Source organism: Equus caballus, chromosome 13 (assembly GCF_041296265.1).
Source record: "Equus caballus isolate H_3958 breed thoroughbred chromosome 13, TB-T2T, whole genome shotgun sequence".
Taxonomy (NCBI): Eukaryota; Metazoa; Chordata; class Mammalia; order Perissodactyla; family Equidae; genus Equus; species Equus caballus.
In genome coordinates this window covers 48,487,828-48,509,524 of record NC_091696.1, presented here as the reverse complement: position 1 = coordinate 48,509,524, position 21,697 = coordinate 48,487,828, and the positions used below count along the sequence as shown (strand labels likewise).

Below are 21,697 nucleotides of genomic sequence, written 5' to 3'. Positions count from 1 at the left end.
TTCCAACTTGGAATTCAGTGAATAATGAAAAAGAGAGAAACTAGGCCATAGAAGAGAAGGCTGGAGGAGGTATGCTCATCTCAGCAAGGCAGGGATGGATGAGTGCTGACCAGCAGTGGCCTCTCCTCGGCCCCACCTGTGGGCAGAAATGAGCCTATTGTGTCCTGGACAAGAAAATGTACCAAGTAGGTTTGGGACTAATACAGTACTGACATTCTGCTTTCTCTTAACTGTATTAATAAATGGATATTGACACAGTTGGATCCACACCCATGGGTCGCATTAGAGACTTAGAGGAAACATAAGCAGATTTTGCCTGTCACCTCTTATATTGGCTTCAGCACTTAAGAGGTGAAATATCTGTATTCATCCTAATTACTCATCGGTACCCAGCTGGATGACCTCAAGAAAACAGTGACTTGGGGTTTCTGTGAAATCCCTTTACTTAAGCCAAAGATTAGATCTACCTGCTGTTTCTGCTCTATGTTGTAAGGTGAAGTTGTTTATTTAAGACAGTGGTGACCCTGTAGCAATGGCTGGAAATTGCAAAGGACAGACAAAATTCAAAATGGCTGGTTAATAAGTTATGGAAACAAGGAAACTGGTTTTTGCAGATGGAGAAGTCTATGAGTTTCTTCAACTTTTGAGAAGCTCCAAAGCAAAATGATACGCTTTCTCCAAGTGCTGACAGCCGGAATATGTTTTTTAAACATGTGGCTAGTTTCTTTTGAATTCAGGTTATTAGTTCCGCAAATGAGGATTCTTGCCTCAGAAAGTACCAATCCCAACTCTGTTCCTGGCATACAGTCAGCACTAAATAAATAGTAACCATGATTACTGTTACTGTTATTCAGAACAACTGCATAACCGAGAAGTAATCTCCTCTTCTACTGACTTATGTGTGTGTGTGTGTGCATGCATGTGCGCATTGGCAAGTTGAATAACTCATTAGACCTCAGTCCCTCTATTTAAAAAGGATAAATTATCTTGAAAAACTGTATGGTGGTCCATTCCAGCTCAGGGTGTTATGGCATTGCTATGTCAACATTCTTACGCTGGTGATGTCATCATTCATTCATTCATTTACATATAACTATAGAAAAGTGACTGTGTTGGGTTTTTGCTCAGTGCTAGGGATATTACAGTGAATAGACAGACATGGGGCTCTGAGTTCATGATGAATTGTAAGATAAAATTTAAACAAACAGTCTGTGTTGTATTAAATATCATGGACTAGTCAATCATAGAGAGGAGTCTCTGTTGGGCCTCAGAATGCAAGAATATGATTAGATCCATCTCAGATGTGGGAGAGAGCCAAGCGACATCCCTGTTACATGTAAATTCCTCTCTTCCATCTTCCGAAGCCAGGTTTTTTCCTTTCAGAGCTGGCTAGCCTTCCTCCTGGGCCTTCTCCACCCTTCCCTGAAGTACAGTGCCCTTGCAGGATGCTTCCTCCTCCAGCAATGACCATTTACACTCCACAGGGCCAGACTCTCCCCACCAAGTCCATAAACCTGCACTCTGTGCAGAATCAATGCCCATTTACAGCTGCTAACGCATTAATAACAGAAACGTCCCTGGCCGTGACCTACCTGAGTCATTACACACTAATCATCAGAGGCAATTTCAAGCAGATTGACTAGTGATCGGTGTCCTCCCCGGCATCCAGGCAGGAGGACACACGGCTGCCTTCACAGCCCCTGAGCAGATGGCCTGAGAACGTAATCGCACACCACAGCCGGTGCGGGTCTGGCTCCGGGAAGGGGAATCTCCATGTCTTGCATGCAAAGCTGGGCTCTCTCACCCAGGGGCTCTGCTCCAAGTGCACCTTTCATTTCAGAACAGAATCCGAGATCTCCCTGACCTGCTTTGTGCCCATTTTAAACTTATCACACAAGCAGCTCTCTAAAGATGTTGAGTAGGCGAGGTTTGCCTGTACCTGCATTGTTCTAACATGCACCACTGCCATGAAGCCAGTTCAATTCCTTTCCCATGTTTCCCTGTCCAGATATGAGCCATGAGGGCTTGTGATTTGGTGTTATAATTTCTTCCCTTCAGTTTCAGCTTGAGCATTTTTTCCATGTTGCTCTATCACTCCCTGCAATCATATTTTTGACGGTTACAGAATATATCTTCAGCGTGACATTTTACTGCCTTATTATGGAATATCCAGAAGTTTCCCATTCTTTTCACTAAAACCATTATTGCCAGAGTTAATTACTCAGGATCTATAGAGTTTTCTTCCTTGGGATAACTTCCTGAGGATAAGCACCCCTGAGAGGAATTATGCAGTCAAAGGATATAAGCATCTTTATGACTTTGGATGCATATTGCTAAATAATTTTTAAAATGGATGGTGTTAATTTACAGCCAGCTCATTGTCTTTGGGGCTTTTTAGTCTTGGCTCCCTATGTTTTAATTGCCAAGAATGAGAATTCAGATTATATTTAAGAGGAGCTAGGCAATGGTGTTGGAACTAGGAGTCAGACTGAATCTTTACCTTCAAGGAACTCATAGAATAGAAGGAGAAGACAGATTAGAAAATAACCCATTGCTCTCTGACATGATGATGCCTTAAGGAAAAAGGAGCTTCAGAATCCGTGTATTCTGGCACCAGTTATTGTTTCTGAGACAAGTGTAATTGAAGAACCTCTTCCTTTGAGTGATTCAAGATGAATGTCATGCTATTTCTTGACAAGGGTTTGGAGATTCTGGAAATCAGAGCCTGATGTTCTCCAGTCCTAGTGTCATTGTTATATCCATAAATTCATGTACAAGAACTCTATCAAATGCACAGTGTTCTCAGTCTACACTCCAATACACTCTGAAAATGCTGTTGGTAGAAGTTCATAAAAGTTATGCATTGCTAGGCCAAATAAGCTGATCCAATGGGTCACACCTCATAGTTCATTTAGAGTTGAATAAAAGAAGCAACTATTTTAGTGGGAAAAGCACAGACTTTAAGACAAACAAATGGGAATTCACATCTTGGCTCTCTATTTCCCACTTCTGCGAACTTGGGAAAGTTATTTAACCTTTCTCAGCCCCAAATTCCTCTTCTATAATGAAGGCAACAATAGCAACCCATAGGTTTCTTTCAAAGTTTATATAAAAATTCCATTTGGGAGGAGAGGGGCGTCTGTTTGGGAAAAGCCTTTGGGATGGAGAGTGGGCCACTGAGAGCATAACTTTGGCAGTGTTCAATTCAGCAAAAGATAGTAGCAAAAATACTGCTCTGTTTTAGAGAAGACTTCGTTGTGGTTCTGATGAAGAAGAAGAGAGGAGAAGAAATGAGACACAAAGATCCGACCAGAAAGTGGGTGGGAAGCTGACAACCATGTAAGGGGAGGGGCCCCAAGGATATCAGCAGATAATACAAAAGTTTAATGTGAAGTCATTTACTTTGTCGTAATCCTGTCCTCCACTCTGTCTGCCCCATTCCCTGCCCCCCAAGAATCAACTTAACCTCTTCCTTCAAAACGCTTCTACTTAAAGCATTTTCGAGAGTGAGCTCTTGATGGAAGATATGTGAAATGCCGAGTTCCTCCCAGGGTCCACACAGTGGAAAACAGGTGTTGTCCTTAGCAATGCTGAAGATAACAGCTAATGCGGTGGGGATTTGGGGCCGGGCTTTGGGCATTTATGTGCATCACCTCATTTCATCCTCATAATGACCTAATGAGATAGGTCCTGCTAATTACTGCCGATTTACACTTTAAGTGGTTGCTTGGATTGCTCAAAGTCAGATGGCATGCAAGAGGTGGAAGTGAGTTTGAACTCCGGCAGACTCAACGCTGGAGTCCGCACTCTTGACCGCTGCACTAAATTCTTTCCGTATACAGGATCCTGGGCCAAAAGTACCAACAGGACTGTACATTTCATCAGAGAAATAGTGGCAAGGGCTTTGGGCTCCAACAGGGATTTGAGGACTATGGTGCCTGAAGATCTCAGCTAATGTCCAGGTTGTATTCATAATTCTACTTCTCCAAAAAGTAGATGAACTTGATGAGTTGTATAATTTTTAACAAATAGACTTCTACTATGGAGCTTTCCTTCCTCTTTCTCTTCTTCTCCATGCAAAGAAAGAACGAGGAACATGAAGTACACTGCGCTACGAAAATAAAGACTGAAACATTCTCTGGTTACCGGGGACTATGCATTAAAAAAAGACTCTTGTTAGTAAAGGCAGAGAGCCACCAAGAGCCACATCCCTAAATCCTTCTGATGCCCAATGTGCCTGGAGCCTCAGAGTGGTTTGACACTCCATCAAGGTTTCAACTGGGTTGCAACTGAAGTTTCATTCTGAGAAAAAAACCCCAAAAAACAGAGGTGAAGGATTAATAATCAAGAAACTGAATTGTGCCTTTGAGATTTTATATATATATGTATTATAATATATGTATATATAGTTTAATACTATGACTATTCATATATGTTCATTCTAATAAATATTTTAATAAAGAATTATGAGGATGGAGAAGTAAAAGAAGGATTGTAAGTATTTCAGTCTAAGGTAAAAAAGACCTTATTATTCAGAGCACATGGTCCTTCCACCACATGGTGGTGGCTGACACAGGTTGCAAGCTCCTTTCCTAAGGCCGAGTCTGCAAACAAGATGTGCCACATCTGCACAGACCTCCTACAAAGCCGCGTGCATCTTTGCATCCTCCTCAGCAACCCTCACGGTGCTGAGCTCAAAGTCACTGGCAGTGCTTACCAAGCCCTCTGTTCCCCCTGTGAGAGCTTTGATCAGGGAGGCGGTCAAAGGTGAAGAAGCAGAGCTGGCGCCCCACCATTCCTGTGATCCTCTTCCTCATCTCTTCCCTCCAGGAATTGCTCTCTCGTTGTATCAAGCAGGTGGCTGGAGCCATGCTTTCATTCACTTAACAAATATACATCGAATGTTCTTCTATGCCAGGCGTGGTTCTAGCCTCTGGGACACAGTGAGAAACAAGACAAGGGAGTTTCCCACACCCATGGGGCTTTTATTCTCCAGAGGAAACAAATATTGGACAAACAATCATACAAATAAATGTATGACTGCAAACTGTAGTAGTACTGTGGGATAAACACGCAGCATGTGATAAGAGTCTGTGCAGAGTAGGGAAATTTAATTTGGGTGATCAAAGAATTGATATTTAAGTTGAGACATTCTAGGGAAAAGTTTCTGGGCTTATGGCAAGACATTTGGGGTTTTTGAAGAATGAAAGGAAGGTGTCGTTGGAACGGAGTGCCAGAACTTGCACATGTGATGGTGTTGAAAGAGTGGACAGGGGAGAGTATTCCATCAAGAGGCAGATTTCAGATTTTATCCTAAGTGCCATGAGCAGCCATTAAAGTATATGAAAGAGTAAGGAACATGATTATACTTAGGTTTTTAAAAATATTACTCTGGCTACTATATTACAGAAGGCTTGGATGGAGGCATAATGGAAGCAAGGAGAACGGTTAAGAGGTGTATTGAAATAGTCTGGGAAGGAGGAATGGCATTGGCTTGAAGTGGGGTTGTGGCTATGGGATAGAAAAAAGTTTAAGGATCCTATCAATCTGCCTATCTATCTATCTATCTAATTCATCCATCCATACATTCATCCATGCCTCTCTCTTCACTTTCCTCCCTCCCTCCTTCCTTCCCTCCTTCCATCCATCCATCTGCCATCATCACCATTCAACATTGCATAAAATCCAACCATTTGCTCAACTCTTTAGTGCGTTAGTGACCATCCCAAGTATAGTCTGAGTCCTGCAGGAATCATGAAGCTGTTTTGTTTTTGCTTTTATTTTTTGCCCCAGGAATGGGTAAATAATTTCTTCCTCCCCTATTACAGTTTGCTTGGAGGCAGTCCTGTTGACTCCTGCATTTCCCTTTGCTGCTGTCACCGGTTTTACCTCAAATGACACCACTTGCTTTACATAAGTTCCTCATGCATTGAAGGCTGACATCCCTAATAGTTCTGTCACCTGTGTTCTAACAGGCTGCTGAAAAGATACAAGCGATGCCTGCAGGAGATAGGGCCATCTCAGCGGTTTGTGTAACACCAATGGGGTGTGAGGTAGCATGAAAATAATTAGTTTAGTTGGATGTAAATGGAAGACGAATGAGGGTACCGCTAATATGTGGATGCCTGGGAGGAGGGGTGACTTGCTTCATTTAAGATTTGAGGAAGAATAATTGAATCAATAGCTATGAAAATGAAAGCAATATTAAGAGTCTTTTATGGCAACGTATAAAGCAGGATGAGCTAAATTCAATCAAGGTGCATTTACTGAGTGCTTATTATGTACCTGTCACTGTGTGAGGTATTTTGGCTAAACTAAAGGGGAAAAATAATTGCAAGACATAAATAAGACTTTACACTCTCCATGGGGAGTCAGGATTTCAGAACATACGAATGCTTCAAGCATGTTTTAGAAAGGCTGAATAGCAATTGTGAGCTACATTAATTGTGAGCTACATTAAAACTGTTAGGGATAGCAGGAATAGCATTGAATATAAGGGACATGGGTGAATCTGTGACTGTGGTTAATTGCTTAACTTCTCTGAACATCATCAATTTTCTTCTTTATAAAATGTTCATATCACTGCATGGAGTGCCATTACATCTTCATGTGCACACACACAAACACACACAGAGATGCTGGTCAGCGCTTCTCAGGGCTGCATTGGAGTATTTGGGCAGGAAGGTGGGTGGAGAAAATGCTCTTCACTAGCCGTTTGGTTTTTAGGAGTCTACTATTTTAGTGAATTATCTGGAACATTCTAGATGTTTAGAGAAGAGTAAGTCAGCATAACCCATGCTGAAAAGTAAATAGGTGTTGGAAAACCTGTAAAGATAAATCTCTTGTTGAATATGCCTACGTCTTTCTATTAAAGTTGTAGAGGATATACAAGTCAATGTATTAGCTGTAGCTTATAAAGCACGGGCCATTCTAATAGATCTTAGTAGTTGTTTGAAATCATACTAAAAGCGTTCGCTGTATTTTGTTGTTGACTCCAGTGTCGGGCACTAGTGTTCTCAATGTTACAACACCTCTTTGCTAGGGTATATTTGTGTATATTGTTTAAAGCTGTTTTTTGCATCTCGTACTCCCATTTTTTTAGTCCTGAGATTTCTCCATTTCTAGTCTGTTTTTTATTGAGGATGTTTTAAAAAAATCTCTCTTTATCATCGTAATTTCTCCGTTGTCTCACAGTCTTTTATGGCATTGTCTGGTTTTTCGTTAGCTTTTCATCTTAATTTTTCACAGTTTTCTTTATGGAAGAGTCCAGTCATTTCTACACGTCTGAAAACTCTTAAAATTTTAAATTAGAGAAAAAAAACAGAAAAGGACACAAATATTTTCCTATATGTTACATTAATTTTAAAATACATTATACATGTTTAAGTTTATATCTCCTAGGCATTATAACTTGGCTTTTAAAATATATAAATGATTGCTTAGAAACCTGTAGAGTTAAAAAAAATACTATGTCATCTATCAGTTTTGCTATTTATCAATTAATAGAAAAGTGATTTTTCATATCACTAGATGATTTTCTACTTCCTCATTTGCTGCAGAAATAAAAGAACCCACCCTATGTTAACTCTTAGAAGGAACTGAGTACTTAATACCCTGAGGGTGAAAGAGAAATGAAAGTGAATTAAGATTATGTTTTATAGTTTTAGAATGGGGGAGTGGGAAACGGAATGGTTAGACTCAAAAGGACTTTTCTAGAGGTAGATTTTAACAGTTGAATAGATTTGCCTTGATTAGAGAAGTAAGTAAGAACTTTGAGAGGAAATGCAAGTATTGCTTTAGGGTTATTGAGAAATACTGGCTAGCGGTGCTGAGGAAGATAAGGACAACTTGTCGGCCACTCAGCAGAAGTAGTCTTATTAAAAGTCAACTGAATATACCAGAATGGTCATTGAATATTGAGAAATAAGAGTCAACATCCCATGGAGTTTGGCACTCTCTAGTCTGGGTATCTGGATTGGATCATAGGGAGTCTTGTGTCTAGGCTTAGGGAAATAAGACTCTAGAAAGAGGGCAAGTAAATAGATTTCTTCTTGCCTGCCAATTCTGATGAGTAGAGGCTCCCTGTAGTTTTGTGGAGAAGAATGCATCTGAGCTCAGCAGGAAAGTGCTGTGATTGATTAGCAATGTCTTCCGGGGGTACAGGAATGGGGAATGGAGGCACATGTGCCAAGTCTTACAGTTCTACTCTGGACGGGAGAACATCTTCCCTTGTGGTCAGAGAGGCTGAGCTATTTGCTTATGGAGACTGTATCTACTTGACTTGGTGAATAAATATTAAGATGATTTTGTTTCATGTTACTGTCAAGCAAGAGGGAGCAATGCCATCCTAGAGTCTCAGGAGTAATGTTATAGTTCATTTGGGGATACCCATTAGTATTTCTAACCGAATTCCTTTTCAACACAATGGTTTAATTGTAGGAAAAGTTGTTTAGGGAATACTATTTGATGAGGTTTAATCAATTTATGCTATTGGATTCTGCTGCAGATTATACTATTAAATACACAGGGCAGACAGGGAGACTCGATTCCATTAATTTCAGGGAAAGGCGATTCCAAATGGAATACGACAGCTTTGAAGTTGGTATTCTCATTTTTGAATTTGTATGGGCCTCAGGTGGAAGGTCTTGGCACTGAGTGCTATTGTATCCTTCATGCATCTCTCTAAGCAGATGCTTTATCAGAGAAGAGAGCCAGCAGAGTGAGGAAGTTGCAGAGATGTGCTGTTGGCAAATGCATCTAGGGAGACTGACAGTTCCTTAACTGACCTTATTAATCATAATAAAAATGTAGTAAATATAAAAATAAATAAATAAATAATAAAAATGGAAAATATGTCATAAAAGTACATAACCTGCATTGTGATATTTTATGTATCTATCATTACTCCACGTGTATCACCTGGTTTACCAGGTGCACCATAAGCACAAGCGGTGGGTAAGAGAGACAGTGAGCCGGGCAGGGGAGCCGATGAACAGTAGACTTGAGCCGCCATCTTTGAAACCAGCCTCTGACAGTTGGCAACGTCTTCACCTCTTTGGGCCTTGATTTCCTTATCTGGAAAATGGACCAACAAATGGATACCTGCAAGTTAGAAGGCTCAATAACTCTTACCTATCCTTAGTCCCATTTGAAGACAAGGACAGGGGCCGGCTCTGTGGCCATGTGGTTAAGTTCACGCACTCCGCTGTGGCGGCCCAGGGTTTGGAACCTCAGCATGGACATGGCACCGCTCGTCAGGCCACGTTGAGGTGGCGTCCCATATCCCACAACTAGAGGGCCTGCAACTAAGATATACAACTGTGTGTGTGGGGGGGAGGGGGGTTTGGGGAGATAAAGCGGGGGAAAAAAAAGATTGGCAACAGTTGTTAGCCCAGGTGCCAATCCTTAAAAAAATAAATAAAAAAGAAAGAAGACAAGGACACTGTGGCTCAGAGAAGTCAAGACCCACAGGTAGTAAGTGTCAGAGCTGGATTTGACCTTCAGAGCTCCTCCTAAAGAGCCAATACATTATGATGTGCCAGAGGACTGGATTTATAACTTATAGATGCCTGAATTTTGAGTCTAAAACTGGTCCTCTATTGCCAGCCTCATAACACGCTCTCTGTGAGACGTTTGCCAGTTCCAAACTTCCCTCGGCCTCGGTCTTCCCATCTATGAAAGCCATAAGATTCTCTAAGGAGTTAGTGTGAAAATCAAATGATATGGTAAATGTGACAGCAGTTTTCATAGCAGAACATACCATGCAAATGTAAGGAAGCGGTGAAAGCCAGACCAGATGCGTAGCTGCAGAAGGTCAAAGAGGATGTGGAAAATCCTTTAGCCCATGAGTGAAAATGATCTACAAGAAATATTTCAAAGTTGTTTGGAGCCTAGTCAGAGTTATATCGTTCTATAAATGTCAGATTCAATAAATATCATTTATTGAAAGTCTACTATGTGCAAATCACTGTTCCAGGTTTCTTTTGTGATTAAGGGCAGCTTTCAACACAATCCCTATCCTAAAGGAACTTAAAATTGCATTGAGAAGAGCATTTTTCAATACGACTCTTTTTTTGAAACCCAAAGTGTACAGCATTTCTTACTGCTCAATAATTTCCATAGGGATGTTCTAGAAATGTTTTATATTTATCCATATTATGAACTTGAGTATTTCTCAAGAAATGCATCCTCTGGCACATTGATCCCCTTTCTCTCACTCCCCAAAATACCAAAGAAGGACGGTCCTAAGATGTCTAATGGTCTCCTTCAGTGGTGCGTATAGAATCAAGATGGTGATGCCGAGTCTTGTCCATATCCTGCCTTCCCAACAGGGATGGTTTCTTAGAACTGAATCTTGGGGGAGGGATATGAATTACTGCCATTTTTGTGAAAAGCCAAGGTTGTACCAGGGTGACCCGATCTGAAGCAAACCTAAAATGTGAGCAAATGATAGTGTGAGGTTATGAATATATGTTGTCGGCTGAGGGAGTGAAGATCATAAAGGAGTTGAAGTGTATGAATGGGTGAATACAAGTGATTCAAAACTAAGTCTATCAGCAGGGTATACTCCAGACCACTACTTTCCTCCATACTGCCCAGCAGAGGCAGGCATGTAGGCTAAAAGGACACATGCTGTAAAGCAGCCAGTCCATTTATTGTTTCCGTTTCCTCTGTAATTAATAAATGTCTTAAGAAGGGCTACATAACCATTTGACACCATGCTTCTTTGCGAGAACATCCTGTGAAAAATGTTTTAAAGTAACAGTAGCAGAGAACACCGTAGAAAAAGGGTCCTGCATTGAGAGGAAATTGTCTCTCCCTTTTTGAGTATCCCTACAAAGACATCTGTTATTTCTTCCCGGTGGGCCAACACCCTTTGGGTACCAGCTAGTCTGTATAGGGAAGACAGCATGCTCTTATCTCAATTCCAATTCATGCCAACTCACCAAGTGGGTTGCAGGTTGCATTTTCGTAAAAGGTCAGCAAAACAAGATTTTGATTCTTACACTTTGTTTTTATGCTATATGAGGTGTGGGCAACACTTTAGACATTTTTATCCGGGAAATCTCTATTCCACGTATCAGATTCCCTTGGGTAATATTATCTGGCAATGACAATAAAAAATTTCTTCATTTCTTCATCTTCATTATAAAATATTGCATTTTATGAATATGTTATTATCTCTACCCACTCACTTGAATGCCTTCCCATTCCAACACGCAAATATGTACATGCTTTCTCTTTGAGCTATCATTATAAGCTTTTAAAGGGATTGTAGCAAGACTACCTATCTTTTACACCATGTTCCTACTTTGAAAACTTATCATTTTTTCAAGTTTATTAAAGTCCATGGCAATCCATGAAGCGACATACTAGAAAACCAGTTTATAGATCCTAAAACAGAAACTTCAGGGGTGTGCCTGGGCAGGAATCTGCCTTTTTAACAGGCACATAAATTGACTTTTCATTAATATTAAAATTTGAAGGCCACAGCCTTATACAGATAAAGCAAAGACTAATTCTCATACAACTGAACATTGGGACCAAAAAAATTTTGTGAAACTTGGTCACTGGATGAAATCTAAGTTCTTGCTTTCTTGTAAAGAGTACTCCAAAGGTTAGAAATCCCCTATAGAGGATACCTAACTATGTAATTCCAATTTCATTCCGCTTTTAAGACACAAAATAGCACCCAAGAGACCTAAAAAGTTCATTCTTCTCCAGAGAACCAACTTTTCAATGATGGTGACCATTATTATCATTTATGTTCATTTTCAAGAGCACAGAACATTTCGAACTCTGTAGAAATTTTTCAAAAAGCGTTTATGGTTGCTTTTGAGGTAAGTACACAATACAGATTTTCTTCTTTGAATGACTGAGTCAAGAACTCATTCTCATAACACAGGAGAATGAAGGAAGATCAGCTGGGAAGGATGGTGTGTGGGGCATGGCTCTGGGAGGCTGGCATCATCACAGATTGGGGGAATACCCAAGATACAGTAGCCTGGGGCCAACTTAGATGATTAGGCAGAAGGGTCAAGAGTAGAAGGGAATATGACTAGAAGTGTGTTTCTGTGCAGAAAAAGATGACAGAAAAATTAAATCCATTCATTAATTTAATATTTTATTGAGTACCTACTGTATACCAGATCCTGTGCTAAGGAAGAAGGCAGACTTGATAGGGTCACCAGACAGTCTCGGTTTCCCAGAATGAGGGGCTTCCTGAGAGGTGGGACTTTCATTCGAAAATCGTGAAAGCCAGGATGAGTGCTGTGTAAACCAGGAGGAGTCGATTGCTCTGGACTTGAAGAAGTGCTAACAGGTGTGATGAGTGTTGGGGGTGCTAAGGGATCATGAAATAGGGGCATCTGACCATCCTCAGTGAGGAGTCAGGAAGGGTTAGGGTTGTGGGAAGGTCAGGCATTGCTCACCTGTGACCTAAATTATAAGCAGGACTGAGCCTGGAAAGAAGGGTATTCAAAGGAGAGGAAACAGCATCTTCGAGGAACATGTGGCAGCACAAGCATTAGAAAAATCCAGAAGAAAAAAAGGCAAGGGGTGAACAGGAAGTGGTACACAATGAAGCTGCAGAGCTGGGTGGTGTACACCCTCTTTAGGGCCAATATTGTAGGGCACATGTGAGCTTCCTATTGCTGATGTATTAAATGATCACAAACCCAGTGGATTAAGATACAAACTTATTATCTTACAGTTCTCTGAAGGTCAAGTCCAAAATGGGTCTCACTGGGCTAGAATCAAGGTATCCATAGGGCTGTGTTCCTTCTGAAAGTTCTGGGGGAGAATCCGCGTCTTTGCCTTTTTCAGCTGCTAGAGGCTGCCCGCATTCCTTGGCCCTTGCCTGGCCCTCTTTCATCTTCAAAGCCAGCCATGATGGGTTGAGTCTTTTTCACGTCAAATCACTGGGACACTGACTCTTCGGTTGCCTCTCTCCTCTGCTTTTAAGGATTCTTGTGATGACACTGAACCCACCTAGATAATTCAGCATAATCTCTCATCTTAAAGTCAACTGATTAGCAACCTTAATTCCATCTGCAGCTGAATCTCCTTCACCATGAAACGTAAAATAGTCACAGACTCCAGGAATTAGCATGTGTACACCTTTTTTTTTTTTTTTTTTTGAGAGGGGGCCTTATTCTGCCCACCATATGGCATATTAAGGATTTTGTGCTAGATTCAAGAGGATTTGGAAAACTATCCAACCTTTCTTTGCAGTGGAGTGATGGTGATCTATTTGCATTTTAAAGAATCAGTCTGATGCAATGTGAGGATGAGGAGAAAGCATGCATATGGGGAGACCTGTTGGGAAGCTGTTGCAGGACTCCTGGTGAGAGATGGTGATGGTCTGGACTAGGACTGGCACAGTGGGGATGGGCTAATGTAAATGAATCCCGGCCGTATTCCACGAGTAGAATTGACATAGAGTAGGGCTAGATTAGATTACGAACAAGGGAAAATGAGAAATCTGGTTTTTCCTTTTTTTTTTTTTTTTTTAATCAAGAAGGCCACTGACTGTATGAGGGGCCAGTTTGAGACACTGTTGGAGAGGAGATAATGAATTAAGGTTGCCTTTGCTGAGTGGCATCAAATAGATGTCCAGTAGGGGGTTAGGTATACACATCTGGGCTGCAGAGGGCACATTCCCGTCTATCTCCTCCAAATATAACATTTATTCCTCCAAATGCTTTTGAGAGATGTGTTTGGTATTTGATAAATCTCTCCTGTGCATGTCTTCAGATTTGGAGATAGGAACCTTATCAGGTCTGTGGCTGTTATGTGCTGCTCATGGTGTAGTCTATGCTAATCACCTTCACATTTTGTATTCATTCAGTGTGAGAGGAGTGCTTTATCCTGCATTAATGGGGACATTGGATGGGGACACTTGTTTCTAATGAGAAATCTGATGAAATCAGGTGCTTTGAATACAGAACATGTGCAAACTTTCGGAGCTTTATAATTTTCCTGAAGTTTGTCGCTTCCCTTTAGGAGAAGACCCTGGTTGGTTTTGATGCAAAACTACATCTAATGGTGATTTCTATCTGATAAGGATTTTACTTAACACCCATCAAAAGGGAGAAGTGACCTTTCCTAGTGGGAGGATGGGAAGATGAGTCCTGGTCTGTCTTGAGGTCTCATACCCCTCTTCCACTCTGTTCTTTTCACAAAAGATCATCTCATCATAAATTCACAAAAAATGGCTTTTCATTCTTATTCTCATTTTTTGACATTCTTACTCTAAAAGTCATTATTAATGGAGCAAACTCTGCCTATCAGGTAATCTGTGTCTTCCCCTAGCCTGGTGGTATTTCATTATCATTTAAATATGCCACCCACTGCTCCTTCTAAAACCTTTTGAATGGAGGGTCATTAGTAGGTTTTTTTTCCCCCTAAATTATGCTCAGCAGTTGTTAAAGCAAGATGGTCTGCAGTGAAGCTCTTTCCACATTGAAAAAGTAAAGTGGGGATTGAGATAATTATCTGGATAATTCAGCCTCCTGTTAATCTCTCCTGAAATGGAACATATTTCCCATCCTCTTTTTCTTTCCTCTGTTTTTTCATCCCTTCTGGGTTATCTTTGCCAAAGAAAGGCACTTGTGTTTCCATGCTGCCTAAAGAACGTATCAAGTTTTTGAAAAATGTTTTCTGAAGGGCTAGCTATTTTTTTAAAAGGTATGTCCGTTTTAATGCTACAGCTTAAAGCAGGACTCATCTTGTGATTCGGATCAGCCATCTTTTGCGGTCCTTTCAGGGGATTCATTCTCTATTTCCGTGCATAAGATTCCCTTTGGATTGAGGATTGCTCTGAATCTGAACTTTGTCTTCATTCATAAGAATCACAATCCCCTGAGAATTGAAGATGCTTCTTCTAATGTAAATTGCTGGAGGTTTTCAGCCAGTGTCTGGCAGTTAGAAATGTCAACTGAGCACACTGTAATTTTAATTTTAGCGGAGTGACCTCTCCAGGGTACCCGTGATTGCTGAGAAAGGAAGTGGTCAGTCATTCTTAATCTCAAGTTCCCATACCCAGTGCCAGGGAATGGTGACATAGAACATGGAAACCATTGAAACCTGTTCAACACAAGGTTAACATAAGGGAAGCCATATTGTAGAAAAGAGCCCATGTTGTAACTTTGAATGACCTCTGACTAACTAACCCAGCTGGATTTGCACCCTCCGGGAGATCCACCTGTTCTGTAGATTTTATGACCCCTGCTAGTGCCTATACCTCCCAGCTGCGGTAAGACGATAACTGCATTCTTTTGAGTTCCTTAGGAATGTGATGACCCCCAAACAGAGAGTCTATGCTGATAGCCATCATCAGTCAAAACTGACAGATCTGGTGTGGCAACTCCTAGTCTGGAACAGCAGAGGGTCAACATTCCTAACCCCTCCCCTAAACCCACTGGCCTATATAACTGTTTCAAGATTGTGTGTCCCCATTAAGATGGTTCTTTTGGACATTAGTTGGCCATCTTTCCTCTTGCTAGCAAGCTGTAATAAAATGCCCTTTCTCTGCCACCATCTTGCCTCTTGACGATTGGCTTTTGTCTCACGGCGAGCACATTGTGCCCTTTGTGTGGTGACACCGTCATTGGAGAACCTGCTTCTTAAGCAGGCACTGCCTGATCTTAAGCAATCCTCCTGAGCCTTGGGTCTTTCATCTGTAAAACGGGAACAATATATGCCAACATTTAGAGTGTCGTGATGATAAAATGAGATGAGATATTTGAAAAATGAAGTTACTATGAACATAGGAAGCTTCTCCTGTTTGCCTCCCTCTGTGCCCCACCCCCTTACTTAGACCCAGGCAAGCAGCTTCTGTCATTCTCTTCACTCTGAGTCCCTAGATGTGACAGACATCATCCTAGGAGTGACAATACCTTGGGGAACAAAATTGAGTACCTGCCTTCATGGAGCTTATACTCTAGAAGATGGATCAGAATATGACAAATAAGTAAGTGAATATTTATTATAATGCCAAATAGTGACAAAGGCTCTGAAGAACAAGAAAGCACGGTGAGAGGATAGAAGTGGCCAGAAGGCAGTGTTTTAGATGATGTCTAAACAGTGTCAAGGAAGGCCTCTTTGAGGATATGGTATTTGAGCAGAGAGCTGCAATAACTTCATAACTGAGGCTTGAGATTGTTGCTATTAATCACATCGAATGCTGGCTTCCCCCACATATCACCAGAAGAACCTCCTAATAACATGAAAGTGAGTTTACTCCTTACTGAATTAAGGGAGAGGACAAGCTACTTCAACAGAGTCTTAGCAGCAACTTGGGGACGGGCAAAGTCCAGGATCTTTATTGGGATTTAGAATTGTGTCGAAGGTGTCTTTCTGTACAGGTACTTGCTGAGAAGTGGATCAGGATTATGATACAGTAGTTTAGGATTGGTGGACAGAACAAGGCAAGGATATTGGCATGAGGAGTTCAGAGGGTCTTGGGGTGGAGGCAGTTGTTTGATGCTTTCTGCTGAAAAGTTGATGGGTCTTTCAAGAAGTCCCTGAAATGAGCAGCAAAGTTATTTGGACTTTTAAATTCCCAGGCAAGAGTTTCTTGGAATAAAGTTAAGTGATGAAGAGAGTAGAATAGTAAAGTCATAGTAATGTAGATGGATAATAGTAGATGGTTCTAATTCTCGAGCATCATCATTATCTGCTAATGTTTACTGAGGGCTTACTATATGCTGAATACTGTGCTTAGTACTAAAGATGCAGCTGTGAACAAGTAGGCATGTCTGTTCTTTCTCATGTAGCTTATTGTCTACCCTTGAAAATAGACACTAAACAAATACTTGTGCAGATAATTAATTACAAATGTGATAGAAGCTGTGAAGGAAAATTATTACTTCCTATGACAGTGTAGTGTAAATCAGAGGGTCTTAAGGTGGTCTGGGGCATCTGGTAAAAAGCTTCTTGCATATGCATAGGTGTTATTTGGGTAAAGGAGGCAAGGAGAGGGTCAGGTGAAAAAGACTGAACTTTCTCTTAAGAGCAAGGAGAAACGAAATGTCCCTTTGTATCAATAAATATTATATCCCTATGTTCACACACAAGTTGGCACAAATAATATCCCAAGATGTATTCACAGTATGCACTGACTGTTCGAAATCATCCAAATTGACACAGTCCATCAGCGATTGCTTGGCCCATTCTTGTAACTAAACAGCAGTTGTTTGTTGAAAGAATGAGTGAATGTTGAATTAATCAGCACTGTTTAGTTCCTCGGTGACCTCCAACAGCTCATTTGATTATGCAAAGCATACAGAGGCTTGATGGAAGACAAGTTTGCATCCCAACCCGGTACACTCAGGAATGCAAGGAAGCAGGCAAAAGTGCCTCTCAGGGTCGTGCCAAAAGAGCAGGATGAATTATAGATCCCAGCTCCCACTCCTACTGATTCAGTACATCCGGGATAGCCCCAGGAAACTTGTGTTTTTTTTAAAAGTTCCTCGGGAGATTCTCATATTCAGCCAAGTTGGGAACCTCTTCTATTTGGGATTTGTCTTCAGTGCCCCTTAATGGACTTTTCTCTGACCTCTCTGGGTATTCCTAAAAAAAAAAAAAAGAGCAAGATGGAGCTAACTCAGCCCATTCATACCAACTGATCCATTTTAGCTATCCTAAATTGGGGGCTAGGGAAGAGGGACGAGCTGGGGGTACCCTGAGTGGGGTTATATCTTAAAGAATTTGTCTCTGTGGTTTGAGGTCCTTGCTCTTTGCTTTGAGCACAGTTGGAGCTGAGATTGCCTTGTGATAAAATATAGGGCATGCATGGGGTCAGACCGTCTAGATTCAAATTTTACCTCCAACATTTAGAAGCTGTGCAAACTTGGCCAAATTATTTTACTCCTTCTTGCCCACTTGCCCCATCTATAAAAGAGGGGTGATATCAACAACACCATATGGTTCTTGAAGGATCAAATATGACACTTCAATGAAAAGCACTTAACACAGAGCCTAGAATATAGTCAACATGCTGTATGTGGCAGGTGCCACCCTCATGTCAAGGGAGAGCTCTCTGCCCTGCTGTAACCCTACACATGTCATAGTAAAAGCGAACAAGGGAAGAACTGATTTCACTTGTGTGGTGCGTTGCACAGCATGGAGATGGGCAGAGGCAGATTTGCTTGTATTTGGAAATCAAGCACCTGAAAAGAGATTCTTATCTTGAGATTTGACTCCTGATTTTATCAGATCTTGCCGCTGGTTCCTTCCTGGAAAAAAATAACAGTTGGCACGGAGAACTGATGTAATGCCATGGGTTGTGGGCGTCTCTTTCAAATTCATATTTGAAGTAACCTCTGTCTCTCTGAGGCTGAACCAACCACATCCTTATTTTGACTTAAATTTCAGACAGGTTTAGAGCAGCCTGAATAACACAGGCAAGTGCCCTTCAGGACTCTAGACAGATAAAACTTTTTGTCATCTTCCACCTTGCCAATGAGTTGAGTGTGGAATTCACTTGGCTGATAAAGATGGTGACATATTTCCTCTTTGAAGTTTTATCAGATAAAAGTTGTGCAAAGCCATATTTACCATCCATTCTGTGTTTCAAGCTTTGGGTAAAAAGAAAACCTTGAAGATGTAAAAATTGTGGTAAAATAATGGAAACCTCGAATGAATGTAAACTATGATATTGGTAAAGCTACCCCATAGCGTTAAAATAATGAGGATGAATTAAAAGCTCAAACTGTCCAGAATCTTTTAAAAGAAAACCTTAGAGAGAAGGTCTCTATTTGGCATGTGTCATTAATTAATAGTATTATTAGGATAATATTACTATTCCTAATACTTTAACTCCAGATTGCAGAGTGCCGGTGCAGTCTTAATGAGGACACACCTCTGTCTCTGGAGAGCAAACCTGGCATTAACAATGAGAACTAAGCAGAAAATCATGGTATTTCCCATGAGAAAAAGAGTAATGTGAGCTGTGGGCTAGTTGTTGAGTGTAGCCTTGGGTACTTCCACAACTTCTACTCATTGTTTTCCAGTACTTTATAGGAGAGAATGAGTAATGAGATTTCCAAGCCGAAGAATTCAGAGGTTCATGGAGATAAGAAAGGAAGGAAATTTTATCTTCTTGCCTAAAGTTCTTGTCATCTACACGGGGTGGCATTGGGGGCAGTGGTGAGCTAGACTGCTTGAGATCTCCATGGTGAATTTATGTGTGTCTCTCATTGACAAAACAAATGGGAAAAGACTGACTTTACTGTTGATTGCATTGGCACACTCAAGTATGATTTTCAAAGTCCTTGAAATCCCAAGAAGTGCTAGGTTCACGAAAAGAGTCATGCAGTTGATATCAGATTCAGTTTATTTGTGGCATACAGACAAAACTCAAATGTGGACTCGATACAAAACAAATTGTAATCTGGAGTATAGTCCCCAACTTTTCTGTAAGTCCTCGCTTTGACTCAGTTATTTGCTGGGAGTGTTTATGTGACTAAGGTGGTGCTTGTATGCCAAAAATGACATCCTATATCTATACCTACCTCGTTATGAACAGCTCTTTTCAGTTCCTTCTCGATTGTTAATCACCACCACTTTGTGAGCGCTTAATGGGTACCAAAGCATTTTCATGTATTCTCATATTTAATCCTTATGAATAACTCTGAAAGGTAGGTGGCATTAACTCTATTTTATAAATGAATTCAAATGATTTTACAAATGAATTTGAAGAGAGCCTGAGGAACTTTGAGCCCTGTGCTTTTAATCAGTGTGCTATTCTGCCTCCTTTCGCAGTTGGTTGCCTGGCACCTGGTGCTCACAAGGAAATGCATGAAATGAAGACCCACACAGTGGGCACTTGGTGGGCATGCGGGAACCAAAGCGATGTTGTGATATGTCACTTTGTCCCTGCACCTTTTCCTGTTGCCTTTCAACCACAGTATTTGTGAAGCAGGGGTTTTATGATATAAAAGAAGGAGGTGACAGAGTTCTTGTCTTCTAAGTGGCAAGGCAGTGTTAGCCTACGTGGAAATATATGTAATCTTAACAAGATAATATTTTTATGTGTGTATATAATCAATACACAACCTTGTAATCATAGGTATGCCTACACATGTTTCAAATATACTACAATGTAGTAAATAAGTGTCATTTAGTTGAGAAATGGGAGGAAAGATGAGGACATTAGCATTTCTTGAGGCCTACAAAATGCTTGGTGCTTCACACACATGACTTCATTTATTTCACAACATACCTGTAAGATATGTACAGTCAGGCATCACTTAATGACAAGGATACGGTCTGAGAAATGTGTCCTTAGACAATGCCGTTGTTGTGTGAACATCACAGAGTGTATTTACACAGACCTAGCTGGTATAGCCTACTACACACCTAGGCTAGATGGTACTGGTCTTATGGGACCACGGTCATCTATGCAGTCCAGCGTTGATGGGAACGTTATTATAAGCACTTGACTATTATTTTTGCCCTTGTACAGTTGAGGGTACAAGAGAGATTATGTAAGTTGTCCTAGTTCACAGAATTAACATATAGCACAGCCAGCATTTGAATCCATGGCTGTATTTACCCAACCCCAACCTCTTTCCTACTGTACTTCTCTGCCTGCCAGCCAGGAGGAGTCGTTAGAATGATCTAGAAATACTGTAGCTGGATAAGGTGCAATTTATAGTTCCTAGAGGTTTTCTCCAATCAGTCTATATAATAAAAAGCAACTGGCTATCTCAAGGCCCAGCGCTCTCTGCCCTACATCCTCTATTTTCCCCCTTATCTCCCACCGCCATCTAGAATGTGTTCCCTCCACTAGGACAAAAGCACAGGTTAAGCGAGGCCCTTGCTGCCTTCATTGCTAGGTCCCTTGTGCCTGAAATGGTCCTAGACATTGAATACAATGTTCAACAACTATCTGTTGAAATAATAATCACATCTGTGATTGAATGCATTTCCCACAAAGGACCAAAATTTGGTGTTTATGTTAAATGATTATAGCTATCCACAATCAGTCATGAAGGGTGATACCATGGACCTTTAGTTTGAAAATTTTCCAAAGACGTTTTTTTAGCCCAGAGAACAAAGCAGAGGGTTGTGAGCTGTGAGGGAAGGGAGTCAAAATAAAATAATAATAATAATAATAATCTATTATTCTGTCCTTGCTTTGGGTTACCATGCAAAGTTGTTGGTTACTTTAAATGAGGGGCATTCATCATATTGAAACACCTAAAACTTTTCAATCCCATCCATTAACTCACGAAGCTGCAAGTTGCTACAATGCTGCCTCAGCCATCTATTTAGTACTTCCAGACAATCACAGTACAGTACAAAGCAATTTGTTTTTATGTAATTTCCTTCATGCTTGCAAACACAACATGTATCACAGGGAGAGTCAATCATGAGCTAAAGAGAAAAAGGGATGATTTAAAGCGGGAGAGTGGTTCATTTGCTTTGGGGTCTGAGAAACAATTATTTCAATAGGCCAGGATTTCTGCAGGAAGTCAGGTGAATAAGAATGCTTGCCTTTCCCACTGTTTTCTAGGGGACTGCTTTGCCTAAGTAACTTTCTCTTTTTAAAGGATTTCTTTCTGAGCCATAAATGCTTTTAACAGGATGAAGGCTAGATTTGCCTCTTATAAACCTGGGAGCAGTATTTTCATTTCTCTCCACTTTTACCAAAGACCATCTGCTCTAACATTGAAGCACAGTGGAAAGT

At 40.9% G+C, this 21,697-nt stretch overlaps 1 protein-coding gene across 14 annotated transcripts in view; it reads left to right on the top strand.

The window, feature by feature from the left end:
- The window catches only part of RBFOX1 (RNA binding fox-1 homolog 1), a 1,973,933-nt gene that overhangs the window by 835,870 nt on the left and 1,116,366 nt on the right, over window positions 1-21,697 (top strand). The window lies entirely within an intron of this gene.